Raw genomic sequence first — 12,834 nt, 5'->3', positions numbered from 1 at the left:
ACTAAAAGAAGGAGTTCATCAAGACCGATGAAGGATTTGGTTATTCTTTCAGCATTTCGATTGTTGGAGATTAATGAAAAAAAAAGTAGATTTTGGATCTCAAGCACAGAAGCTATGTGTAACCCCCTCCTGCAGCTGTTACAGGGCCCATTCCAGCTCTTGATTTTCCACCCCAGCACTGAGGTACCGTGCAACGTGGACTCCATAAACATTTGCAGACCGGGGCCCGAAGCCCATTTTATTCAATGTCTAGCCAGCAGGGGAAAAGCAAAAACACGGAATATTTTCTGCAAGTGCCAAACGACACAAAACTTGTCAGGTTTTTACATTAGAATGAAAATATATATATATATATATTAAAAAGTAAAACAGGATATCATTGGGCTCTGGAGAAACAGCACTTAAAAAGAGAAAGCATATTTGGCTCCAAATATCATTTTATTCATTAGTTCACCTGTTTTTTTTATTTTTCCAGGGTGTTTGCAATCCTTGTGAGTGGTTCTAGGTTCTGTTTTTTCCAATTCCGAGTTATTATCATTCTGTATCTCCGTTTCCACCCTGGAGATTTCTAACTGCCCAGCGATGACCCAATATCCCTATTCCATTACGTGACCTTTCACCCCTGCAGCCCAACCTACTCTACATATACAGAGAGAGAGTGGGGAGATGGGATCACATGATGCAAATGGAATTAAGGAAGACTGTTCAGTGATGATAGATTGTTTGTGGTTTTTTTTTTTTTTTTTTTTTGTAGAATCGTCACGGATACCGGTTTTAATCTTAACAATTTAAATTTCATTCTCAACTAGCAGATCACCATCACAGCTGTCAATAAGGGGCGACCTTTGCGGTCAGTGTCTTAAAAAAAAAAAAAAGGTGAAGGATTAAAACGTATGGAGACTGTCCTCTGTCGAGGGCAGGACAGTAATTCAGTGTGGTTGAGACTCGCATGGCCGCTGTCCATGCAGACGCTACTCAGTCAGTACAATGGTGACTCAAATCAGTTCAGTGATATCTGAAAAAATACTTTTGGCTACAGATTTGTGTAAATCCAAACTGCTTTTTAATAGGGGTGGGGGGGGGGGATCTTAAGACTTATCCCATACCGTTCAAAGTCCTTTTCCAGGGTCTTTAGATTTTTTTGAAATGTTCAGATACATTGTGTCCAGTGCATTACTCTCTAAACTCCTTGCTATCCACAACTTTAGATGCAATAAGCACATGTGTAGATGAAGCATCACACCTCTTTTGTATCTAGACTGATTACACATATTCTGCTTCTGGGCAGACAGCTAATCAATCATCAGCGATTAATTAAGCAACAAAAACGAGGGAAGACAGATCCACGGGTTTTAAACTTTTTTTTTCAACAGAAATAATAAGCTTTGTATTGTTTTTTTTATTTAAAAACGAGTCACTTATATTTATAGATCTTTAAGCGTTTTTCTTATGTAATATTTTAACAGTGATGTAACCCGGAGATTCCTGGCTTGGTCTCTTGTTGATGAAACACTTTCCCTAATTGACGATCTTCTGTGCCAAGCTGTTGTATAACCTTGGACAGACTCCTTCTGACCTCTTCCTTTAACAAATCAGTAACCGCAATACATCATTTGAATGTTAGTATATACTGCTTATATTGCATATGGCTCCATCTGCAATAAAAGTCATTCGTCTCCAAAGAGATCATAATTTATTAAAAAAAAACAAAAAAACACGGTCCATGAAGAAACAGAATGAAGCTCTTCAGATACCACGTGCTTACTTATATTCCTCTTTCCTTAATGATGTTTTCAATCACCCCAAGTGGCTCTGGGTTCTCCAATATTGAGGCTTGTTTTTGTTTTTGTTTTTTTTCATACAGCTGCCTTTACCTGGCTTTGAGCTTGCTTGTGGGACTCGCAGGTTCCCCCATTCCCTCCAAGTCACATGACAACGTAACCTTTCAATTCTGCCCGCCCCACCACACTCTCATTTTCTTTTTCAGAGTTGAAAAGTCACATGATTTGAACGGAATGAGGATGACGGTTCAGTCCCGGCATTTAGGATTCTTCAGACAAGCGCAGAACGATAGCCCCAAAACAACCCTTATAGTTTTACCTAAAAGGTTAATTGAAATCGGGCTCCAGGTCTGGAGCAGCAGTTTCACATTAAGTGTCTTTTGGCGACTCTAAACCTTCCCTCCAACACAGGAGATCTATTGAGTCCAGACTAGTAGCCCTGCCAACACTTTGTGCAACAGGAAATGGCATTGCCAGCAGCTGGGAGGAATCTCAAGTGCTGATGCCTGTCTGTTGTCAGCAGTGTCATAATATTTCCTAACTTTTCCACTGCTTCAAGGTGACATGTCTGGATTTATTTATTTCTTTTTTTAAGTTGTTTTGAAAAAAAGAATTCAAACAGAATTGCAATGCATTGCGTGCAACACTCTCTCGCTTTTCTTGCTAACAGATATAAAAATACCTCCGCGTACAGTTTTAATCAGTACACTGATGAAAGCGCTCGCCCTCGTCCACTTAACTTAGTTGATCATCAGTTTACATTTTAGATGATGTTTTTTCTGAAGTTGTAATATCCCTAATAAGAAAAGGCCAACTCTTCAGAAGTAGACTTCATGCTGTAAACCTTTTCCATCAAGGGCATCTACTGCGTGATGACCTTGTAGCTCTAACAGTAAGGAGCCATCCAAACTGGCCGAGCAATAACCTCGATAAATGGCAATTTCCATCTCTGTGGCATTTTCATAGGGCAGCATTCTTCACCAGGTTGGATTATTCTGCAGTTGCGTTGAAGGTTTCATTTCCGTCTGCCAAACTGCATGCGAGACGAGTGGAGTCTTTCCTCCCCCATAGGGAACGTGAAACAGTGACATCACTGAGCATTGTGCTTCTGGGTCCTTCAGCTGGGCCAGGGTACGAATGAGATGACAAACGGCTGTAGAGCACACTGAACCTGCACTGGAGAAGCACATCCAGTGCAGTGTGTGGAATGGAAACGCACAACGCAATGTTACGGGGAGGTACTCCATGTGGGCTTTGTACAATTCAGATCAATTACACATACTTTTAGAAATAACAAAAGGAGCGGAATAAATTCAGTGATGGACGACCATCGTTGAAGACAAAAGTTTCTTTCAGCGTTTCTAAATGTAACGCTATTGACCTTGGCAAAAACAAACTGTGCTGTGATAAATCTAATATAAATCAAGGGTGACAGTACAAAACTTTTATAAACCACGCATGTGGTTGTTTTTTTTGTTTTTTTTTAACTGAATAATATTGCAAATGTGTGCAGAAATCATTAAAACAAAACCACAGAAAGTGTCTTCTAGGCGAGCATCATTATTATTATTTTAATTATTATTTTTTTTGCTTGTTCTTCAGACCTAGCCATCAAGGAATAATAAAACAGACTGTCACGAGAGTCAGGCACAACTATACATCAAGCTCCATTCAAGCCTCAAACCCCTGGAAAGCTGTATTTTTGTAATTTTTTCTACAGTTCAAACACAGTTTCGATTCAGCTTTATTTTGATTTGTGGTCTCTCTGGGTCTTGAGAAACTACTTTCTGCATCTTAACTGATGTTACCCTTCTGTACGGGAGACAACACTAACATATCTAGACAATCTCCTGGTGCCTATGAATATAGACTATTCTACGAGTTGTCTACCAATAAATATTTATTTTAAATGACAGGGTGTACAAGGAGATAGCCGTCTTCAGAGTAGATAACATGCTAGAGATGTTTATATGCAAGTACACTTGATGCACCCTCTTTTCTAGCTATTATATTACTGGATTATAATAATAATAATAAAGTCAGGCTTCAATTATATCAGTCGTTCAGAGACAGGCTGCTGTCCTGTCAATGGGAACCTTTGTGACGAATGTTTTCACTGCACGTTTACTATGAGCTTTCCTGTCATTACAACAGCCAATCACAAGTATTCAAACCTTATGGGCAATTGTAACAATTTCACAACCTGTATGAATTTGGTTTGTGTTATTGCCGTAATGACAGGATCGATTTTTCAAAACATTTTTGTTCAAATCGTATATTATTCAATTGCCGAAAATAAAGCTTGTATCTCAGTGCACCAACCTATATAAAAAAGTAGCTTTCCATAAACAAGCTAACTAAAAAGAAAGTGATACATTTAAAAGATCTTTTTCAACTTCCCAGGACCAGTAATAAAAAATAAATAAATAATGAAATTAAAAAAAGAAGAAAAGTTTGACGTTCCTTTTGGCTAGCACGGCAGAGACGTCTTGTGATTCGGACAGTGCTCAGTTCTGGTATAACATGGTTCTCTGGGTGTCTCAAGATCAGTGTGATACACAGCTACTCAACTCAACAAGCTGCGTGCGAAGGATTGCTGATGTACTGTCTGGACGCTGGAGGCAGGCTGCCATTCTCCGTTTCAAACACATTTTCTGTGCTGGAATATTGGGTTTCCCATGAGGATTCATCCACCAGCTAAACTAGTACAAGTGGCGTTACTGGGGCGCAAACAAATCTGCTTCCTATACAATAGGAAGTTGCAAACCAAGGCTTTACTTATCCCACGTTTCCATGCACCACTCAACCTGGGATGAAAACCCTGCTGCCCCAGATACTGCGTTTCCATGGTAATTTAGCCAACCTGCATGGGTGCCAATCCAGGATGAGGGGTGATAATATTTATGTTGTTAATAAGAGAACTCCTTTAAGAATCTGAAGTTGAAGATGGCATCAAAACTGGTTTTCTAAGCCACATTTTTCATGCATTGTTTAAATCATTCTGGGTAAAATAAACTACTTAGATTTAAATAACGGCAGCGCTTAAGAGCTGAACCTCTTTAAAAAACGATATCTCATATCTATATATGAAAAGGTCAGCTGTGCGCAGTTCTGCAGTGTGTAGTGTTGCATTGCTTGGAAACTCATCTGTTTACAAGCTGAGACCACGCTGAGCGGTTTTACTGGACGTCAAGTGTTTGGGCCCAGCTAGTTATGAGCAATGGCAATAAAAAAAAAAAAAACAAACAAAAAAACACAACAACATAATTACTGTACACGGCCCCATTTTTATTTGACAGGATTAATAAACAAAAGGATCGGGTTGTGTATTTTTAAATGGAAAGTGCTGCAAAGCTGGCAAGGATTCCAAGAATACTGCTCAAAGATGAGTGTTCTAGGAGTAAAGTAATCCCAAATGGAATCCCGGAATGGCCAAAGTGGCTGGTCAATTATTGTGCATCAAATCAGCTGTGTCACCCTGCTTGACCCTCTAAGCAATGCCTGCTGATGGCTAGCCCCAGCTTTGGTCAGCTAACGTGCAAACGAGCGTTGATGCCCGCAGCCAAGTTACCGCCTGTCTGTAATAGAGGCTCAATTGTCAAAGGCTTTGTATAGAAATTGTCTGTGTTCAGATTCCATGTGTTTAATAGACTGTAGTCTGGTGTTATCCTGAAGAAGGGAGTGCACCACACACTCACACAAGGCTGTTCTGTCACGTTCGGATCACAGAGATCTGAAGACGAGCCCATTGCTTTACTTTTCCAGGCAGGGCCCTCACGATAAATAAGACCAAGAAGGAGAAACGCTGTTTTTTTTAAATGTAGTAGTAGTGGTACACACTTTTTGATATTTTTCTGGACGTTTTTTGGTTGATTTTCATGCACATTAGATTTCTTCTTACAAGTTTCCAATGTGCACTAAACCCCTTTCATTGTTGTGTTTTTTAAGGGGGGGGGAACACAATAGTTTCTTTTGCGACTAAGGCAGTAACAGTTCACACTAAACCCTTGTTCTCGCAGATCTACTGAAATGACCATTTGGTTTTTAACATAAATCACACTTTTAGTGCAACTTACACAATACAGCCCTTTAAAACCCTACTGTGTACACTATAGAAGATCTAGATACATTCTGCATCGTGACCCTGCTACACACATATAAGGAAATGCTGTGGCCACGCCTCCAAAACCTTTAGTGACGCTAAACAACGTTATCCCTACCCTACAAAAGACAATTGCCGGGGATCACTAAAACACACAGAAAAAACAATATCCTTGAAATGCCAGCAGAGTAAAACCAAAGCCTCCACGGAGGCAATAACATTCGACTGCTGTGACAATACACAAGACGCCAGGGTATCTCTCTTTATACAAATCGCCACATGCCAATCACCTAGTTAGCAATACAGCCTCTTCTAGTCCACATCCTTTAGATGGTCGTTGGGCTATAAAAACGAGGAGGTTATACCCTGTGCTCGCTGGTTTTGATGTTACAAAGCGCACTTTACAATGGGTGAAACAATCAATCTGATTGAGAACAGGAAGCGGAGGTTGCAGTTCAGTGTCGGACGTGATTACGCGGTCACAAAACAGGAACTGTAATTTTCTGGTTTCAGTAGTTTAAAGCACCCCGGTGGCTCAAAGGGGCTCTTGAAGAAGACTTCTCTCTAAGTTCAGCTGGGACACCAGAGTGTTACCAGAATCCTGTCCCCCCTGTAATACTCCGACCTCCTGTGCATGGAAGAAACACCACATTTGCTCCAAGTGGTAACGCTCTTAGTGATGCAGTTCTTATATCCACTAGGAAGTGTTTCAGGGGGGACAGGTTAATGCGTACACTCTGGTGTACCAGCAGTACCTGGAGGGAAGGCATGTAAGAGAAGCACCAGAGCTTTAAGACGTCCCCAGAGTGTGATGACTGAACAGAATAATATACAAAGTGACTTAAACAACAAGAAGAACACACAATAAATCTGACCTAAACTGGGACTGGATGTAACGCAGGTTACACAACCACTGTTACGCCAGGTGCATCAACCTGTCTCGGTCCTAACGACATCTTAACAGAGACACTGAAGAGTTTCATATCGTGGCATAACCATATATTGGTAGCAACCAGGGTTTGATTTTAACCAGGCTTCCCTCTTCTAAAGGCACTGAACTCTTTTTAATGTGCAGCCTTCCAATACCTGCCCCATCTGTGTTTACAGCTAGGGAGAAAACGGTAGCTGTAGGATTTTCTTTTACACTACAGCAGGCAAAGGCAAGTGCCAGCATTTAAGTTCGTTTTAACTCAAGCCAAGACTGCGTGAAAAAAACACACCCTGGAATTACGGGAAAAAAATGAATCCCAGGTTTTGTTTAAATAACAAAATCAGGTTTCCTTCACTTTATAACTTGATTGCACTTGGTTTGTTTTAGAAAGGCAGAATGTATTTAGTACTTTGGGCATCTGTATTTTATTTATTTATTTATTTATTTATCAACTCTTTTTAAGATCTTTAAAAATCTACAAAAAAAAAAAAAAATCTCTCCACTATTATTATGGCCCTTTTTCAGAAACTTTTTACAACTTTTTTTTTCCCCACCTTTTACTTTGGAGACATTAACTTAGAATTCCAGCACCACTGTAGATTCACTTCCAGTGCAGGGCACTAGAAATGTATCTTTAAGAGGGTTCCTAATACCAACTGCACAACAAAAACAGTCGTCACCAGAATTAAAGTCAAAATAAAAGAGTGGAAAACCTCAGACAAAAATGATGGGGAATTCAGTTTTTGTACTTCTGGGAGGTCTCTGAAATCCTTGTTATTATTACCTCTTAAGCATTTCCCCCCATTGTAATTACGATTTTGATTAGAGGCTGCCACACACATTCCTTACCTGGACGCATCAAGCAACCAGGTGACAGTTAAAGGAAGGGGTTTCAACTCCGAGATCTCAGAACCCGATTGCCCTACCCGTGCCCAGAGCTAAAATGAGAAGAAGAGAAGGAGAGCTTCCTCTCACCCAGCTCCTCTGACAAGGATTATCGCATTGAAAAAGAGGATTAGCTGCATGAATCACCGGGGAACACAACCAACTCTTAATACCCTAAGAGCGAAGTGGTTTAAACGCTGACCGCGCCATTGTCATGAGCGCCTCTCTCAAAAAGCCTTGCATAGCAACCAGGTATAAACACACAGGGATTGCATTGATAAATACTTACAAAACCGCTTTCAAGACTTATAGTGCCGCTTTGTGCACGTTTCGACTGGCAAGTAACCAACGCTTTGCTTCTAGACAAAAGCCGACAACAGCACTTCTCCTATTGTCAAGCAAGGCGTATTAATACTTACCAGGTTGTGAACAAAAGCTTGTATGCCTGTTTAACAATGTAATCCGCTTGTGTTTATACACGGTTGCTAGGCAAAGTTTGAGAGACGCTCGCAAAAAAAAAAGGAAACCTGAAGAGGATTCTCTCCAAGGTGCACTATGTTACCTCCACCCTTTACACGGATCACTTTAAGGGTTTCTGACATATTCAGAGCACGCATCTGTAACTAATACCACCACTTTGAAAAGGGGCCGATTAAAAGCTTATACATATACGTTACTTTATATCTTCTTAAATTTAAAATGTAACATTCTTGGATGTTCACAGTACAGTGCTGGTTCTGTGTTAAATATTACAGGTAGATATGGTAGGAAGCTGGAACAGGAACGAGAAAGAGGAGTGCAAAGATAGCAGGCTCTATTAAATCACAAAGCCTGAATCTGAACCTCCACCCGCAATCTGTCAAGTTTGTATTCCTGACGAATCGCTGGGGTCAGCAGGGCTGTGTTTGCGTAGCTGACCTCTTCATTTTCTTTCTTTTTTGTAACTTTTTTTTTTTTTATAGCGGCCACGTGGAAATTACTGTACGTTGGTCATGTAACTTAAGTGGCTTTCAACAGCTAAAAGTGAGCGGAGTTTGGCTGCACCAACCGAGTCAAGCATGGGCTCACACTGCAGCCGTTCAAGTTCAAGTTCGCTCTCAAATTAGAACATATTTTTGGCATCCCCGGCCTTCTTATCATTTTTAAAAGTCTGCGCCCATTCAAAATGCTTTAGGAGACGAATGCTAAATAGTAAACAACTGGGCAGTAGTTATTTAGCTCTTTGAACGAAACCAGCAATAAAATAAAATAAAAAGATCTCAGATTCCTGAGGGGAGGTTTCAAATGTCCCAGAGAGATAAAAATAGCAAACAAAATCTTTCACTACAGAAACAAACAAGACTGCTTTTCAAATCGATGGCATTCATCGATGTAGCAGACATGTCAGAACTGATTGGATGCAAATGAGGCTTGAGTTCATAGTAACCATGGGTGTCCATTTCTTCAGGAGCAGCACAGTGGTGACAGCAGCTAGTCAGTGTGATCAGTTCCACTCCGCACATAGCATTACGTTCAAAACCAACCATTCAACTCATCCTGCAGCAGATGTACTGTAAATTCCGAAGGCCTTACGAAAAGAGCAAAGATCAAACCCCTGGGTTACTGCGCGTTTAAAAAAAGAATCCTGGGGAATGTGCCTTCTTGATACGGACAGTCAGCTCAAATCCAGAAAGCAAACCAGTCGCCTCTTTCCCTTGGTAATGCTTTTGCAGTCTTACGGGTGCAATTGGGATGTGATATGGAGCCAGCAGGCTACCTGCACAAACAAAATCGACAGCACCCTTTTGTGTGATTTATTGACACAGCAGGACAAACAGCTGCTTCAAATTGAAGCATTGCTGAGAAACGGCCGGGTGATTTACTCTGTGAGAAAAATCTTGCTACACCTCCGAGTGACGTGTTCTTTTTACTTATTCCTTTTTTTTTTAATCCCCCAAAAATCAAGGTCTTAACTAGGCGAAGAGCGGCTCACATCAACAGTACGAAGGTCACTCTTGAAATCAGGACTTAAAGGATGTGCTGCAGTAAGAATACCTCTTTTAAGAAAGACCAAAAGTACATGCACAAGAACACAGAAACTGGACTACGGAACAATGGTCAAAGGTGCTTTGGACTGTTGATGGACGACACCTGTGCCTTCTGCCAGTTCTGTTGTCAATTCAACGCTTGTCTTCTTTCTATTCCTTAAGGGTATTATCTTCAAGTATTGCTCATCCTTGTTAGACAGCTTTTTGGGTCTTCCAGCCCTGGGTTTGTCAATTACAGATGATGTTTCTCTGTACTTGATGATTATGCTTCGGATACCACACCTTGAAAATCAAGTGATGCGAGATATTTCACTCAATGTTTTTCCTTCTTTATGCAAGTCAAGGTTGTTAGAATAGTAGAAAACACTAGTGGAGGCTTTGAGTAAATTGTTGATTCTCATAATGCATCAGAGTAGAAAAATACAACATGTCTAAGACTTTTGCACAGCAGTGTATCTCAGACTGCGATCTTGGATCTTGTGGAAGTTATCTTGGCAGCTTGCCGTTCTCTTTATGATGGCCGCGGACTTTGGAGGTTAGATTAGAACAGCACAAGGGAAAAATGTGTTTTCATCTAAATGAATTGGATGAAGTTTGTGGAGACAGGCGCTGGCCTGAAGCCTGCAGACTAGCTCAGCTGAGGCTTTTCCTGGTACGACTCTTCAAACAGATAGCACAGGCGTTTTCTGAGTTATGATTTGATTTGATTGCAACCCAAGGAGCATGTTAAAAGACACAGACAGGATAAAAAAAATAAAATAATGCAACAAACTGCTGGCCACAATGTACGCGATCGTGAATTCATTTACTGTAATTACAAGACAAAGCACTTTTTACAAGGACAAACTTGTAAAAAGGGCTTTAAACTTGGCAGCCGTAACAGAAAATAACTTGCACGTCAACCGGCGTTTCATTTTCCATCACAACTGATCTGGCTGTCAGAAGATATCTCTGTATAATTATCCGAATTTGCAGCTGCAGCTGCTCTTACAGCTGTTACACTGGGCCCATCGCGCGCAAGACAAGTCTTTGAAATGGCTCTATAAAACATGGGTCGCTGCTTTCACATGGGCTTTCATAGGGAAAGAATGTATTTTAATGTCACCTTTCGCTATCTAGGAAAACCGTTGATCTTATACTTAATAAAGACCAGCTGGCAGTGACATGTGTTACACTGACAGAGACATACAGCAACCGTGTTCAACCAATTTCCTCCCTGTGCTGTACACATACATCATGCACAGAGTGCAGTATTCTTGACAGGATAACATGCTTCGATTCATCTTGCACACGTCGACGGCTGGCTGGTTTTAGTTAAAGGTCAGTAGAAAGACGGACGTATCATTATAGAGTAATCTAAAACAAAACTATTTTGTGTGGGAAGGACAGCTATCCTGGAAGACGCTACAATACAATACCCCAAGCACACTGTTAAGCCCCTTCACCTAACTGTCTACTCCGATATCTACACTGGTCCATTTAAAACCAACAGAGGTTAAAGCAGTATTTATGCATTCAAGTCACCGCTTACCACTAGAAGAGATGACCATCATTTTTGGAATCTACAGCCCTTTTTTGGAAAGTAACTCCTTTTCTTTGCAATTGATAGGTCTGACAATGCAATTGAAAGATCAGCTTGCAGGAGTCTTACTCAACCTGCAAAGTGGACTCTACAGATGCTGCCAGAACTTGCCATTTCCCAGCAGGGGATTTGCACTTTCAGTCTCTGTGTACCAGTGTGGGCACGAAGCAGAGCACAGCATTATCAGCAATGGCAACACAATCAGTTTGCAGCAGTGTATTTTGTTCATAACATTGTGCTGCTGTTGGCATGACAAACTTTCCAGTGTGATTCTATTTTACCCATGACGGCCTCAGACACCAATGCAGCTGCCCTTGTGCTGCCATCACCCCTTAGTGCAGTACCGTTCTATCGCCATTGAGGGTAAAGCCAATTTGTTCAAAGTCTCTTCTATACTGAACAATAAACCCAGTGGATATCCCAAAGGAACCACAATAATATTAAATACATATATATATATATATATATATATATATATATATATATATATATATATATATATATATATATATATATACATATATATATATAATCCTTTTTAACATTAAACAGATTTCTGTGTGGAGTCCAGTTTAAACAAACAGCTAAGTGCGCTGGTGAATTATTTCTGTTCCGATTAAGACGAGGTGAAAGCAAGTCTAGTTTGGTGTCATAACAATGTTATCTCAGATTCCACTGCACTGGAAAAAGAGTCGTAATGCAGAGTCTCGCTCCTTCCTTCCAACACGCCTACCTATTAATTCCAAAACAGAGAAAAAACGAAAAAGCAGGCCACTGCCCAGATTTGGAAGCACATAGGCAGATTCCTTCCCACTGCAGTATTTTGCAAAATTTGGCCAATTTCCGCTGGTATTTTCTGGAATCATGTTAGCAGAACATTTCCTGGGATTCTGGTGATATAAAAGTGCAAAGCAACAAATGTTTGCAGGTATTTGTTAACAAAAAAGGTGTACAGATGCTGTACAGGATCCAATAAATCACATCATGGTTATAAGATAGTGTTATTAAACTAATGTTTGACAGATGTATTAAAAAGGTCCCCGGCACAAATTATCTCACCTCAGGAGTCACTGTTGCAAAACACGTTCCTGGAATTAAGATTACACATTCGTTCCAGGGAAGCTGCTTTTAAAAGAAAAACATGCGACATAACAAGTCATGAATCACTCATCCTAAACCGAATCGAAGTGTCAAAAACGTATTATTTTAACCTAAAAATGATATTGAATCTTTCCAGTCCTGGCGGGACCTCTTATCGTATGTTAACACATGCCGTCGGAAATCACGCTGGAACCTCAAAGGACTCCTAGGTTGGCCCAGTCTGAGGTACTGTACAAATATATGCAAAAAAAAAGTTCCTTCTTCATCTCAACAAGGATAATTCAGGACTGAAAGGGTTAAAGTCTTGGCGTCGATAGCTTAAAGATGATTGTCCGTCACTTTCAAATCAGCTGTGAACGTTATCTCACCGTGGAGAATTTTCCATTTCGCTACGGATTGTTAGTCGTCCACGGTTTGAACATCTG

The 12,834-nt window shown here is 40.5% G+C and overlaps 1 protein-coding gene across 4 annotated transcripts in view; it reads right to left on the bottom strand.

Moving 5' to 3' along the window:
* LOC117962659 (ras-specific guanine nucleotide-releasing factor RalGPS1-like) overlaps window positions 1–12,834 on the bottom strand; it is a 136,439-nt gene that overhangs the window by 28,977 nt on the left and 94,628 nt on the right. The gene's annotated exons all lie outside the window — the stretch shown is intronic.

Source organism: Acipenser ruthenus, chromosome 15, assembly GCF_902713425.1.
Source record: "Acipenser ruthenus chromosome 15, fAciRut3.2 maternal haplotype, whole genome shotgun sequence".
Lineage (NCBI taxonomy): Eukaryota > Metazoa > Chordata > Actinopteri > Acipenseriformes > Acipenseridae > Acipenser > Acipenser ruthenus.
Note: the sequence above shows the minus strand (reverse complement) of the source record. Positions and strands in the feature narration are given on the sequence as shown.